This window comes from Podarcis bocagei (assembly GCF_964188305.1).
Source record: "Podarcis bocagei genome assembly, chromosome: 5".
In the NCBI taxonomy this organism is placed as follows: Eukaryota; Metazoa; Chordata; class Lepidosauria; order Squamata; family Lacertidae; genus Podarcis; species Podarcis bocagei.
Genome location: NC_138129.1, coordinates 25,171,325 through 25,184,827, shown reverse-complemented (window position 1 = coordinate 25,184,827; position 13,503 = coordinate 25,171,325). Strand labels below are relative to the sequence as shown.

The window sequence follows — 13,503 nt, the reverse complement described above, 5'->3', positions numbered from 1 at the left end:
ATCATTGGCACGATTATTGTAATAACCTGCAGTTTTATAAAAGTGTATATTTAAAGTAGATGAATAAATGAGCAAATTAAGTTAATTTCGATATGCAGAGGCTATTAAAAATAAATTTAAGGAACTGCAGAAAGAGGGGGAAGGAAGTCAAGTTTTGAAATGTTAAAATGATTGTAAAATTAGTGAAATGTATAAAACTAGTGAAATGTATAAACTTGAAAAGTATAAATAAAATTTGAAAAACTGAAAAAAGAAGTTCCTATTCACCAGGGTGGGGGGAGTGAGTGAGCTGAAATCAAAATTCCTAATAATTCAATACCAAATAATGCTTTGAAAAGCAATTTGAGTATTACACTCTTGAAACAATTATCACTTGTGTACTTCAGCTGAACTATGCTAAATAAAGTATTGTATATTTGGTTTGCATTTCCCATCCCTGCAGCTATACAAAGATGTCTGTCTGTATTTCACTGTACTGTCATATAAATTAAATGGGTATGGCTCTACACAGAAGGGAATTCATAATATCAACAAAGTGAAAAGCTCCTAGGTTGGCTGCAGTAATTCATTGCTCAGTAGAGCTCCTAGAATACATACAGGCATTCCTCCTTGCTCAGACTCCTCCCCCACCGTCAATATTAGGGTATTGTTTTGTATACCTGAAGGAGTATCTCCACCCCTGTCATCCAGCCCTCTGACATCTAGAATCACATGGGAAGGACCTCTCTTCTCCAACCCTGGGTCTCAATCTTCCACCACCACACCATCTTCTCTGCCTTCCTACTGATCCATCTGAGTCTGCCAAAGCATTCCAGATTCTGATGGAGCCGAGGGGCCCATGGCACTTGGAGAGATTGAAGTGTATTTATTATCATTATTTCTGACTGCTCTTTTGTGCAAATCTGGCATACAGCGGTACCTTGGTTTAAGAACAGTCCTGTTTATGAACGATTCGGTTTACGAACTCCGCAAAACCAGAAGTAGTGTCCTGGTTTGCGAACTTTGAAAGGTTGAAGGGCACCAGCGGCGGGAGGCCTCATTAGGGAAAGCGCGCCTTGATTTAAGAATGGTTTCAGTTCAAGAACGGACTTCTGGAACGGATTAAGTTCGTAAACCGAGGTACCACTGTACTAGAAAACTTGTTCTTCAAAAATAAAAATTTTAAAAAATGTAAAAGTTGCTGTTGCAGGGAAAAGCAAATATGTGTGTGCATGGCCACAGCTGGACAGGTTTCCAGAACTTATGGATGACAGGAAAATACTACTTGATGGGAGAGGACAACAGCATACAGAACAAATAAATTCCATGAAGGACCACCCACTAGTGTGGTCAGGAAACATCAAGACTGATTTCAGAGGCATAAAATTGAAAGCACTTGTGTGTGAACAAAGTTGCACAACTGCATACAATGGAACAGCAATCCACATACCTATTATTGCCCTGGTGTGTGCACAGCCCTCAGTTAATGCCGCATTCGTAAAAGAGTTTTGCAATTTGATGCCAGCAAGAAACTTGAGGGTAATTGTCGGCATATGCCCCCTAGACCACAACCTGATATTTGAAAAGAAGTAATCTCAGCAACATCTGTCAGTGAGAGAACTGTCATGTCATGATGATAATGAATCTGAAGCATTAGAGTCTTAGCTTTCTGACAGAATCCGTGCATGTTTTCAGAATGCTAGACTAATCTTTAGTGAATGCAACACAAGTAAACAATTCAGTAGTAGAGATCTGCTCTGCATGTGTAAGGATTGGTTCAATCCTTGGTATCTCCTGGTTGGAAACAGTTCCTGCCTCACAGTAGACAATTTTGAGCTAGATCAACCTGTGGTCTGACTCAGTATAAGGCAGCAGCTACCTGTGAACTCACACTGACAGTTTAAAGGTAAAGGTAAAGGGACCCTTGACCATTAGGTCAAGTCGTGACCGACTCTGGGGTTGCGGCGCTCATCTCGCTTTATTGGCCGAGGGAGCCGGCGTACAGCTTCCGGGCCATGTGGCCAGCATGACTAAGCTGCTTCTGGCGAACCAGAGCAGCGCACAGAAACGCCGTTTACCTTCCCGCCAGAGTGGTACCTATTTATCTACTTGCACTTTGACGTGCTTTCGAACTGCTAGGTTGGCTGACAGTTTAGGTTTGACTTAACATTGGAACGACCATAGAATCCACTCCAATTACTGCTGGCAAATTGATTTACAGGTACCCAGTGGATGCTCTATCATAAAATGTTGTTGTCCCCTTAGCTAAACTAACCAGATAGTCAGGAAACACTTATTTTTATATATTTATTTTATTTATTAGACTGACAGTCCACCCTTCCTCAGAAGCTCTCAGGGCTGTTCACAATATAAAAACACAAATATTTAAAACAGAAACTACAAAACAATAACTCCCTTTTCCAAATGCTGAACTTCTGAACTCTGGCAAGTCAATCCAGTCTACATCTGAACTCTTGCAAATCTTATCTTCTTTCTTTTCAAACACTAGACTGTAAACAAGAAGATAGCCCAAAACACAAGCCATCTCATGAGGTACGCAAAATTCAAAAGTGTTAGGAGAATCAGTCCTACTAATGAGTATTCTCAAAAGAGAACTAACAAATCTGGAAGTGTTTAATATCTTAGTTTTGAAGCTTGTTACGAGCCAGATGGCTCAGTATTAGCACACCAAGACTGCAGCACAGGGCTAGAACATTTGAGTCATTATTGACTCAGAAGAAAATAAAACACTCCATGTTGCCTCCATGCTTCCCAAGGTGATTTCATTTTCTTACAAATTCTTCAACCCAAATATTAGCAGCTCTCCCCCTTGAACTTAGAAGACAAGCTACAGACATCACTTTTTTTATATAATTAAAAAAAAACAGTGCCCAGGAAGTAGTAGTAAGCAGCACTGTTAATACAGAAAGAGAGTGTGGTTTAGACTTGTATATCAAAATAGCAGGCAGGAAGATTAATATCACACTAGAGATAATGCTTGCTTCTTGTTCCCACAGCTAGAACAGTGCGGTTAATTTGACTGATCACAAGTAAAACGAAACTTAAAACAGAGCCTCTGAACCTAGGACTGACCACACCTGCTCCTGCTGCAATTAAAAAATGCCCCAAACTCCTGCACAGCGGGAGGACATTAAATTGGCATCACATTTTCAGTAAACACGGGAAGAGGAGGGACAAAAAAAGAGGGTTACTGCTAATGAACTATTCAGACTAGCACAACCATTCTTGGCTGCACCAAAAGGATGATTTTTTTAAAAAAGGAAGAAAAAGCAACAAACTGATAAGAGAACGAAAAGGCTGAGAACACAGGTGGCTGCTCTCATATAACTCAGGCAGCTGAGTTCATACAGCTCAGTACCGCCTGGCACCAGCACCCAGAGTTTTAGACAAGGGTCCCCCAAAACCTACCTGGAGTTGCTGCGAATTAAACCACGATATTTTGCATGCAATGCAAATGCTCTACTGCTAGAGACCATTCCATATTAGCCCTCTTACAATACATTGGCTATTTTGTTAACCATTTTCAAACACAAATATGTAAAGAAACAAGAATTCAGAAACAGATATCAACGCATCTTGCAACATTACCTCAAGGACCGCCTCTCCCCATATGAACCGAACCTGACCCTGCGATCAACACTGGGGGCCTTCTTTTTGTGCCCCATTCACAAGAAGCCCAGAGGGCAGCAACACACAAACAGGCCTTTTCTGTGGTGGCTCCCCACTTGGGGAATGCTCTCCCCAGTGAGGAGCTCCTGGAGTCGTCATTACATATATTCAGGCACCAGGTGAAAACTCTTCTCCATTACCAGGCCTTTGGCTGTTTAACATTTTATGCTTTTTTAAATGGGGGGGAGGCTTACTGGTTTGTTTCTGTTTTCTTATGTATTTTGTGTTTTCATTTGGTATTTTTATGTTGTGAACAATCCTGTGATCTTCGGGTGGTATACAAATTTAATAAACAATAGTAATATTCTACTGTGCTCACAATGATTATTGTTGAGCATAAGAAATGCTTCCAGGCAACTTCAACTCACCTTATTGGATTTTGTTTATATTTCTGGAAGGGGAAAATCTGATGGAGTAAATATAAATCCATCACCATAAGTGTGCATATGGACCCATAGTACAATGTTTTTTCTATTCCTTAAAATAAGTAAGTCATGCCTGGTTTTAAATGACAAGAACTAGATGACAAGTTTTAGGTATCTGTCCTTTAGCTGGGCCGAATTTTTTTTTGGAAAAAAACTTTCCTACGCACTTTTCTCTGGTGTCTAGTATTTTTCCAGTACCACCAAAGCTTTGGTGTTGCCACAAAGGTGTACAAACATCTTCAGAGCAAACTAACTCCAATGTGAGGAGTAAAACAAACCCATATTTCCGAGAAATGAGGTAACTCTGTTTGGGAAGACGCTTTTGCCAACAATGAAATGAACAAGTAACTAAAAGCAAGATGTATGGAAGGCTTGCAATGTCACGGTGAAAATGTGGCCGCTTCACAAATAAACATATTGTTCCGTGTGGTGCTGCCTGTAGGTGACCTATGCCACTGATTTTCTGAATTAGGCCTTATTGCTGTCATAGCTGGTGCCTTTAATATTTCACTGTCTACCTGAACACACTTGCTTTCAACTGTGCTGGAGAAAAGTAAAGGCACCTCTCTCGCTTAAAGGTTCACACTTCTACAGTGGCTATCTGGTGTTCAATACAATGGGCTTATCTCATGCTGAGAGTTCTGAGATTCTATACTTCTCAATAATACCTATGGGATCCACAAAACCAACTGCAGCCCAACAGTCGTGTATGTAGCCTACTAGGTGCTTGACACTGATGAAGCAAGAATGAACATCCTGATATTCTACAATAAACATTTTTCTTGTTGAGTTTCTCACCAACTTTTTAACTAAACACAGTGCTTCAGCAGGTAAAAGGTTTTGTATATTCTTAGCCCAATAGAAGCATTGGTCCAATAAAGAAAATTCTCATTCCAATCAATCACAACCCTAAATGTTGGGCTCACTTTTCTGTTCCTATTCTAACTACCCTTACCCAATAAATGAGGGTTATAATTATTCCCAGTCTAAGTAAAATGGATTTGTTTATTTAACAGACCTTAAAGTGGGACGCAGGTGGCGCTGTGGGTAAAAGCCTCAGCACCTAGGGCTTGCCGATCGAAAGGTCGGCGGTTCGAATCCCTGCGGCGGGGTGCGCTCCCATCGTTCGGTCCCAGCGCCTGCCAACCTAGCAGTTCGAAAGCACCCTCGGGTGCAAGTAGATAAATAGGGACCGCTTACAAGCGGGAAGGTAAACGGTGTTTCCGTGTGCGGCTCTGGTTCGCCAGAGCAGCGATGTCACGCTGGCCACGTGACCCGGAAGTGTCTTTGGACAGCGCTGGCCCCCGGCCTCTTGAGTGAGATGGGCACACAACCCTAGAGTCTGGCAAGACTGGCCCGTACGGGCAGGGGTACCTTTACCTTTAAAGTGGTTTACAAAAAAACCCCAACAATATTAAAGTTAGCAATAAAGGACAGTTAAAAAGAGCTACTAATAAATGATATAGCTTTTGCCTCTAACCTGTTGTATAACGGGCAACCTGTTAAAAGCAGCCACTTCTAAACAGACAGTAAACACAACCAATTGTCACGGTGGAAAAATGTACCAGTTGGCAACCATTGTGGAAATATCAATAACTACTTACTTTCAGAAGCCAACACTGCCTTGTTTACAGGGCACAAAATTAACCCAGAGAACTTCCATGCGAGGTGTGGGCACAATGTTTACTTTGAATCAGGGTTCAAATCCCATGAGAGAATCTACTCTTCCAGCTCTAGTCCCTCATCTGCAAATAGGGACTAATTCTAGCCGACTTCACAGAGATTTTCAAATGCTGATTGAGGCAAGCAAGGAAATCACCCTTCCTTTCCTTTGACCTCATAGTAACACGAAAGGAATTTCTAAGTATTCATTAAATGCACAGTGAGAACCAAAGCTCATATAGCTCCTCAGAGGCTGAAACCCCAGGGCTGGCAACACCTCATATACCCAGTTTACAATCTTCTGAAAGGTGAATGCTGGCAGCCAGCGATACCCAGCAGCAAAACTGTATTCAGACCTGCGTCCTAATGCCAGCTCCAAGGTTTGTCAGGATGCAGTGCACTTCAGCTCCTCATTTGCGATAAAGGAGTCCCACCATGCTGTTATAAAGACATTAAAACCAACAGGAAAATATATTTAAATTTCATAAGATGCCTAACACAAATACTTGTTTGTCCTGCGGCGTCAATCGTTTCTAACAATTCATCTCTCACTGACAGATGAGATGCAGTACGGATGAAGAAACCAAAATAGCAGAAATGGGTTCGGGCGCCAAAGCACCTATGTTCCAGAATGAGCATAACACAGACATTGAATATCTTCTTCACAGGGCTCTTATGTAAATGATACATAATGTTTATATGCTATTAGCAAGAACAACACAAGACAAATTGTGTGTCTATTTCAGGGCCCTCTGGGAGAGTTATTATTTTGTTCTGTTCCTTAGGAACAAAAGAGTCTTGCTGGGTTAGACTGAAACCTGCCTAGTCCAACATCCCATTTCCCAGAGTGGTCCACCAGATGCCTCTGGGAAACCCACAAACAGGACATGAGCTTGCAATATATCTAACTTGTTGCTGCTGCTGCTGCTCCTCTTCCTGTTCTTTATAATACAGTGGTGCCCCGCAAGACGAATGCCTCGCAAGACGGAAAACTCGCTAGACGAAAGATTTTTCCGTTTTGGAGGTGCTTCGCAAAACGAATTTCCTATGGGCTTGCTTCGCAAGACGACAATGTCTTGCGAGTTCCTGCTGTTTTTTTTTCTTCCCCCCCCCCTTTTTCTAAGCCGCTAAGCCACTTATCAGCTGATCCGATCAGCAGATAAGCTGCTAAAAGCCGCTAAAAGCCGCTAATAGCGCTAATCCGCTAATCCGTCAATGGGCTTGCTTCGCAAGACGAAAAAAACACTAGATGAAGAGAATCACAGAACGGATTCTTTTCGTCTTGCGAGGCACCACTGTACCTCTTATTCTGGAGATAGCATATAGAGCTAGCATAGGATAGTGAGAGAGTAACTAAGACTTGGGAGGCCAGGAGTGGTATTCAGCCGAGTTTCAAAATTAGTGGATCTATGTTAGTTATCTTCATTAATTTCATTGGGTCTACTCTTGAGTAAAATAAAAGGCAGAGCCACACCATACATTTAAAGTACACGCAGTATACATTTAAAGTGAATGACTTTCCCCAAAGAATCCTGGAGACTGTAGCCTGTTAAGAGTACTGGGAATTGTAGCTCTGTGGGGGAAACTAGAATTCCCAGGATTTCTGTGTTTTAAATGTGCACTGGACATACTTTAATTGTATGGTGTGGAACTGCCCTTAGCTGAATACCACCCTAGGGTTCAAATCCTCACTCAGCCATGAAGCTCACTGTGTGATCTTGAGCCATTCACTCTTTCACAATCTAACCTACCTTTCAGGGTTGTTGTGCAGGATAAATGTAGGGGACGACGACGAAATAATTCACTTTGAGCTTCTTGAAGAAAATGTGTGAGATAAGAGTATAAATAAATAAATCCAGCCTTTGCGACTAGACAACCTTGGAGAGCCACCGCTATGCATTTGCAATCACAAAGTCCCCTGTTCAATTCCATGTATTCCCAGTTAGGGAAGCTACTGTCAGTCTAAGGTGACGAAGCTGGGCTAGATAAGGACTGACCCAGTGCTTTTTTTCTAGAAAAAGAGGTGCCGGACCTCACCATGAACACCTCCCTCATTCACTTAGAATGGCAATTGCAACCACCTGAAAGGTGCCGGAATTGAGTTCCTGTGAGCCCCCCCCCCCTGAAAAAAAGCCCTGAGTCTAACCCCATAAGGCAGCTTTACATACATTTTTGTTTACTTCGACTGGAGTCCATGACAAACCAACAGAAGCAATATCCTGCACAGATGTATACAGATTTGTAAACGTATCAGTGGGAATGTTCATACATTCAGCTACGAAAGAAATTTTCCTAAAGCACTTTGCACATTCATGCTGCAGTCCTGCTGTTCACAAGCTCCATTGGCTATAGTGGGATTTATTCCTGAGTAAGCATGCATACGACTGCACTGTAAAATTGATGGTCAGGGAACAGGGAATATGCAACACTTCAACACACAGCCAACTTAATTAACACAGCAACAATTAAGCAAGGCCTCTCTGCTGCTATAAACACAATTCTCCTTTCAGTTCATTTCCTTCTTCTCCTCACAGGTTCTCTGCTCCACTTGATTTTGTTGCTCTTTTGTAATCCTTCATGCTCTTACGGGGGGGGGGGGGTCGAATTAATTCGCCATAAGTAGTTCCAGTTCATGAGAAAACTTTTGGCTCTTGCCTATCCATGGAGAATTAGCCAGCAAAGTTTCTTAGGACACAATGATCCCAAGTTTGGGACTAACAGAATACAAGTGCTTACATGGAAAGAACATGGAGTAAACTAAAATCTAAATTAAAATTGCAGATGGGGAAAAATATTGCCCAAAATAATAAATGGTTACACTGTGTTTGTTCCCAACACCTGCGATTAGAAATCTTGAGGGGTGAGATGAGAAAAGGTTAAAAAGTAAAGATTTGATGGGGGAAGGAGAAATGTTATGGGAGTACATAAAGCATTAGATTTCAGAATTTATTCCTTTCTTTAAAAAAAAAATCCAGCAGGAGAGTTTTTAAAACATAATAATTCCAGACCAGTCATTTCCCAGAAATGTTAACCATCCAAGTGAAAGTGACGCAAGACCCCAGCACACGCTCTTTCCATCTGGGATTGGCATCCCACTCAAACATTTCCAGTTCCCAAGAACCTCTGCAGCTAGCTAAGTACAAATAAGAGGTCCCTGAGTCCAGAGAGGCCTTGCCTGCCAACGCAAGTCTTGCAGAAGGCCTGATTACAACACAACTCCTATCAGTGACATACTAGTTTTGGTTCCCGGTATCAGGAGAAGCAGAAAAACCTAGGTCTTAGGTTAGGATGGGAAGACATGTGTGTTGCTTCCAATAATTGCTGCAAATTCTTCAAGTGATCATCTTCAAATCATTTCACAGCAGTTGCTTCTGTTGGTTTTTATCACTGCTGTTCCCTGTTATTTATACAAAACCCATAATGTGTTTTGTAAAAAAAAAATTATCTTACCTGTCATCACAGTAATTCAAAAAACGGCAAGTAACTATTATTCCTAATATACAGATGAGGAATCCAGACGGATGCAACCAGTCTACTCATTATATGCAATTGTGAGTAAATTTGCTCTGCCTTAAAAAAAGAAAAGAAAAAGCAACAATTGGGAGCAGCGGAAGGGCCTGTGGGAGTTTAAGTCTGTCCCTGTCCATTGTTCCCTCTCTCCCTAAAAATTGCTTCCACCTGCTTTTAGCCCTGCAGCGAACCATATACTTCCACAAAGGGGAAAAAGAAGCTGGGGCAGATTTTGAGTGGAAGCGTGCTTCAAGAGGGAAGGCTTAAGCACACTGCCACTGGTCCGTAAATTTTCCACAAGCAACTGAACTCACTCTGTACAAAATTACACTTCAAAAAAATGTTATTTTGTGCTAAAACCATAGCACACAGAGAAGGAAGAGTGGCTATGCTAAGTTTTGACTGGCGCTGCTCAGAGTCCAGGAACTTTTAGTGTCTCCTCTACTTGAACTTTTCCATTCCAGCTGGTCATCTTGGATAACTTGTAGCCAATAACTTGAACCTGAGTTTGCATATTCACTTATTTCCTCCTCCCTCCCAATCATTTTTTCTTTTTGTGTCATTACAAAAGGGGCTGTGATTTTTTAAATTTGGGGTGGTAGTGATTTGCAAGCCATTTTGGGAGTCTTTATTTTTTGGCTAAAGATAAGGAATTGGGGAAAGAAGCTTTAAATGAACAAAAATTAAAAAGTTCTTGGCTAGCTCGGACCACACCATCAAAAAAATCATTTTCTTTGAATTTCTAAGCAACAAAGACCAAGTGTGTCATGAACTTTTTTAGGCAGCTGCTACAGCCACTTGAAAGAAAACAAACCTGTTATGTTTATGCATCAATGTCAAGCTAAGTACTTAACGTGGTGTTGTTTTCAAAAAGGGAGAAAAGGCTCCGGAGAAAATGCCAGTGGTTTATTTTAATATACCAAATGCGGCTGCCATGCTGTGTCCGGTTTGAAGTTAGCAGCACGTTGCAAAAACAGACTGCGCTGGCAGCCGCTTGTTACAGAGGCGCAGGATTATAAATGAGAAATGACACAGGTAAATACACTGTTCGCCACAAGCTGGCATGAACGCAACATCAGGGCCAAGCAAAAGTGCAATGCACAATGCAACTCAATGCTGCTGTGACACACATACCAACTGCTCTCAACTGCGGCCCACTGCATATGAGTATCACCTCCAGGCTGCACCTCAATAAACAAATACCAACTTCTGACACACTGAGGAAATCTTAGCTTCCATGTTTAAAATCCACATTTCTAGTCCTCAGAAATATTTGGGAGAGGGTGTGTAGTGTTGGGGCAGAAGGGGGAAAGCATCCACATTCTATGAAAACCAGAAACTTGGTACTAAACTGATGTCTTACAAGGTAATTTACACAATATATTTTAACTGTACGTAATGTAGGCAACTTCTGAATAGAGCAGTTGTTTTTAACAAGAGTCAACACAGCCATGCCAATACACAGTGAATCTTTACATTACAAAAATATTTTTCTGCATCATGTTTTCCTACTTTCAAAACACCTTCCTACTATTGCAACTTCCAGGATAAACAGCTTTCTGACCTTAAGAGATGCCTATTGGAATAAACAGCGAATAAAATCTTTTGACACCTGAAACACTTACAGATTTAATGTGGAATCACTTTCATAGAATAGAGTCCACTTCATCAAATAAAGCTGATGCTTGATTATTTTATATTTTTATATGTGTATGCATACATGTGTGTGTGTATACACAAACATATAAACCTTTTTTAAAAAAAGTAGATTACCCTTCATTAGGAATTCAAAAGCAGTTTACAATAATCTTCATAAAAATCAGTACAATAAAACCAGGAAATATACAATGTCCACTGTGTGTGTGTATATATATATATATATTAAAAATCACCACAGACCGTACTTTTTACTATTTCATGGTCATTTGACCTCAGTTTATATTTTTTCCCCTATGTTTGTTTGTCCATGTGGCTATATAAACACTGATAAATGCACACACCCTTGTCAAATGGGAACAATACTCCAGGTATCTAAGTAGATTCCAGGCCACAAAAGCGTAGGCCACATTAAATTTGTAGTCTTCAAGGTGCTACAACATTCTGTTGTAGTCCTCCCTGCCACACACTCACTCACACACACACACACACACACACACAGTAACATAGCTAGGGATGGCAATCTCAGAGATCAGGTAAAAAAAATTATCAAGGCTTTCCTTTCCTTCCTAGCAAAATAACACAGTGCGAGAAGTAAAGAAGTCAGTGGGAAAATATGAAGGCAATATGACAGAACCCAACAAGGGGACGAAATATTATCAATAACAACATTTGCATAGTGCTTTCAAGTGTCTCATGGAAGTGTTCAAAGTGCTTCATAAGCATTATCTAGATGAAATCCTTTAAAATCCCGTAAAGCAGGTATGGCAAATCTGTGGCCCTCTGAATGTTGTTCAACTACAATTCCCACAATTCCTGATAAGTGCCAGCTGGGGTTGATGGGAGTTGCAATCTAAAAACATCCTAGGTCCCCCACCCCTGCTGTAAGGTTAGTCAATGTTATTATGGCTGGGTAGCCCTTAGCCAGGTACAGGTAATCAAAAGAAAATGAGCTATCCAGCAAGACTTTAGGGTAGGAGTGAACATCCTGGTGGGACTGAGAAACAATGATCAACCCTAACCTCACTCACCTGGGAGTAAGCCCCATTGAGTTCAACAGGACTTACTTCTAAGTAGACGTAGTTAGAATTGATTGCACTGGAAGAAACCAGAGTCACCATAAATATAGCCCTTGCAGTGATTGGAAAGAAAAGTAAACAAACCAATGGAGAAGATTTTTAAAAAACTTTCTGAAGGGGCATAGAAGTCAGAAACCTAGAAAAGTTTAGCAAAGGTAGCAAGTCTCTCTGTCTAATTCTCGCCATTCTCCTTAAGGCAAGGGGCAGGCTGTCAAAAGCAAAGTTATTTAAGGAATGGAGAGGCAGCTTCCCGGCTAAGATGGAGGAGTGGGAAACTGAAGGATGGATTGGACAAGTTACTAAAAAGTCCAGGGGCCAGAGGGGTGTGTGTGTGTGGATGACAAGAACGTGTAGGTATGGATTGCGTAAATAAGAGAGTCAGGAGAGCCAAAGATCAACGACAGCAGGCTCGAAGCATGGAGTGATAGGGTGGCCAGCCCGTCCGGGGTGGGTGGGGAGTGAGAATCCTGCGACGGGGGGGGGGGGGGGAGAGAAGCCGTGGTTCTGGGAAGACAAAGGGACACGGATCCTGGGATGTGTTGATGTGTCCACAAGCGCAGGGTGGGAGTTCCCGGAAAGGGGTGGGAGAAGCAATGACAGCCTGGGAGCCCAGGTTGGGGGTCCTGGGCAAGGAAAGGGTCAGGGGGACAGGGCATGAGTGGGAACCGAGGGGGTGTAAGGTGGTGGTGGTGGGGAGGACTTTGGAGGGGTCCTATGCTTGTCCCAGGGGACAGAAGAGGGCATGATGGACGGAGAGGGTCTGCGAGGAGTAGGGGGCGTGTGGGGGCCACTGATGGAGAGAGGGAAGGAAATTTGGGGGGTTTAAGGGGGGTGCGAGCCCCCCAGGTGGCACTTACTGGAGTGGGACCAGCCATGGGCAGCCCCTCCGACGTGGGAGGGGGGAGGATGAGTATGAGCCCCCGAAGGGTCGCCGCCGGGCGGGACTCACCTCCTGCAGTCGCGGCTTCGCCGGCTCCGGGTCCCGAGCGAGGCGGGAGGAGGAGGAGGAGGCGCGTCCTGCTGCCCAGCTGCCGAGGCCCCGACGGCGGCTCCGTCCTGTGCGAGGGAGGAGGAGGGACGGCGCGTGGGGGGTGGCTGCCGAACCGACGTAAGGCTCGGGAGGGAGTGGATTCAGCGGGCTCGCAATGCTGGGAAGTGGGGAGGAGCGCGGGGGGGCGGGCGGAGTGGCGAGCGCGGCGCGGGCGGGCGCAGCAAACAGCGCCGATTGGCAACACTGGAGTGGCCGCGAGGAGGGCGGGGGAGAGGGAGGGAGCTGGGCCTGGAGGGGAGGGCTGACGTCACCGGAGTCGGGGCCGGGGCGTACGCATGCGCCGTGCTGGGTAAAGTCGAGTTGGGCGACGTTGCTTTGCTCAGCCGGCGAGAGGGGAGATTGCTTCTTGTTCTCTCCCTCGGCTTCTCATTTTTCTGCGCCCCTTTCCCCTCAAATTCAGCAGTTGTTTCCACGTTTCCTCCTTTTATTTTTATTTTCCAGTTTTTTTTAT

At 43.2% G+C, this 13,503-nt stretch overlaps 1 protein-coding gene across 2 annotated transcripts in view; it reads right to left on the bottom strand.

Moving 5' to 3' along the window:
* Positions 1-13,150, bottom strand: part of ZHX3 (zinc fingers and homeoboxes 3) — a 45,851-nt gene extending 32,701 nt beyond the window's left edge. Inside the window, exon 1 of one of the 2 annotated variants that reach the window (XM_081196099.1) lies at positions 12,859-13,150. The gene's annotated coding sequence lies outside the window, so the exon portion shown is untranslated. The remainder of the gene's footprint in view (positions 1-12,858) is intronic. The other variant, XM_081196098.1, reaches the window with a different exon arrangement.
* Between the last annotated feature and the right edge of the window lie 353 nt (positions 13,151-13,503).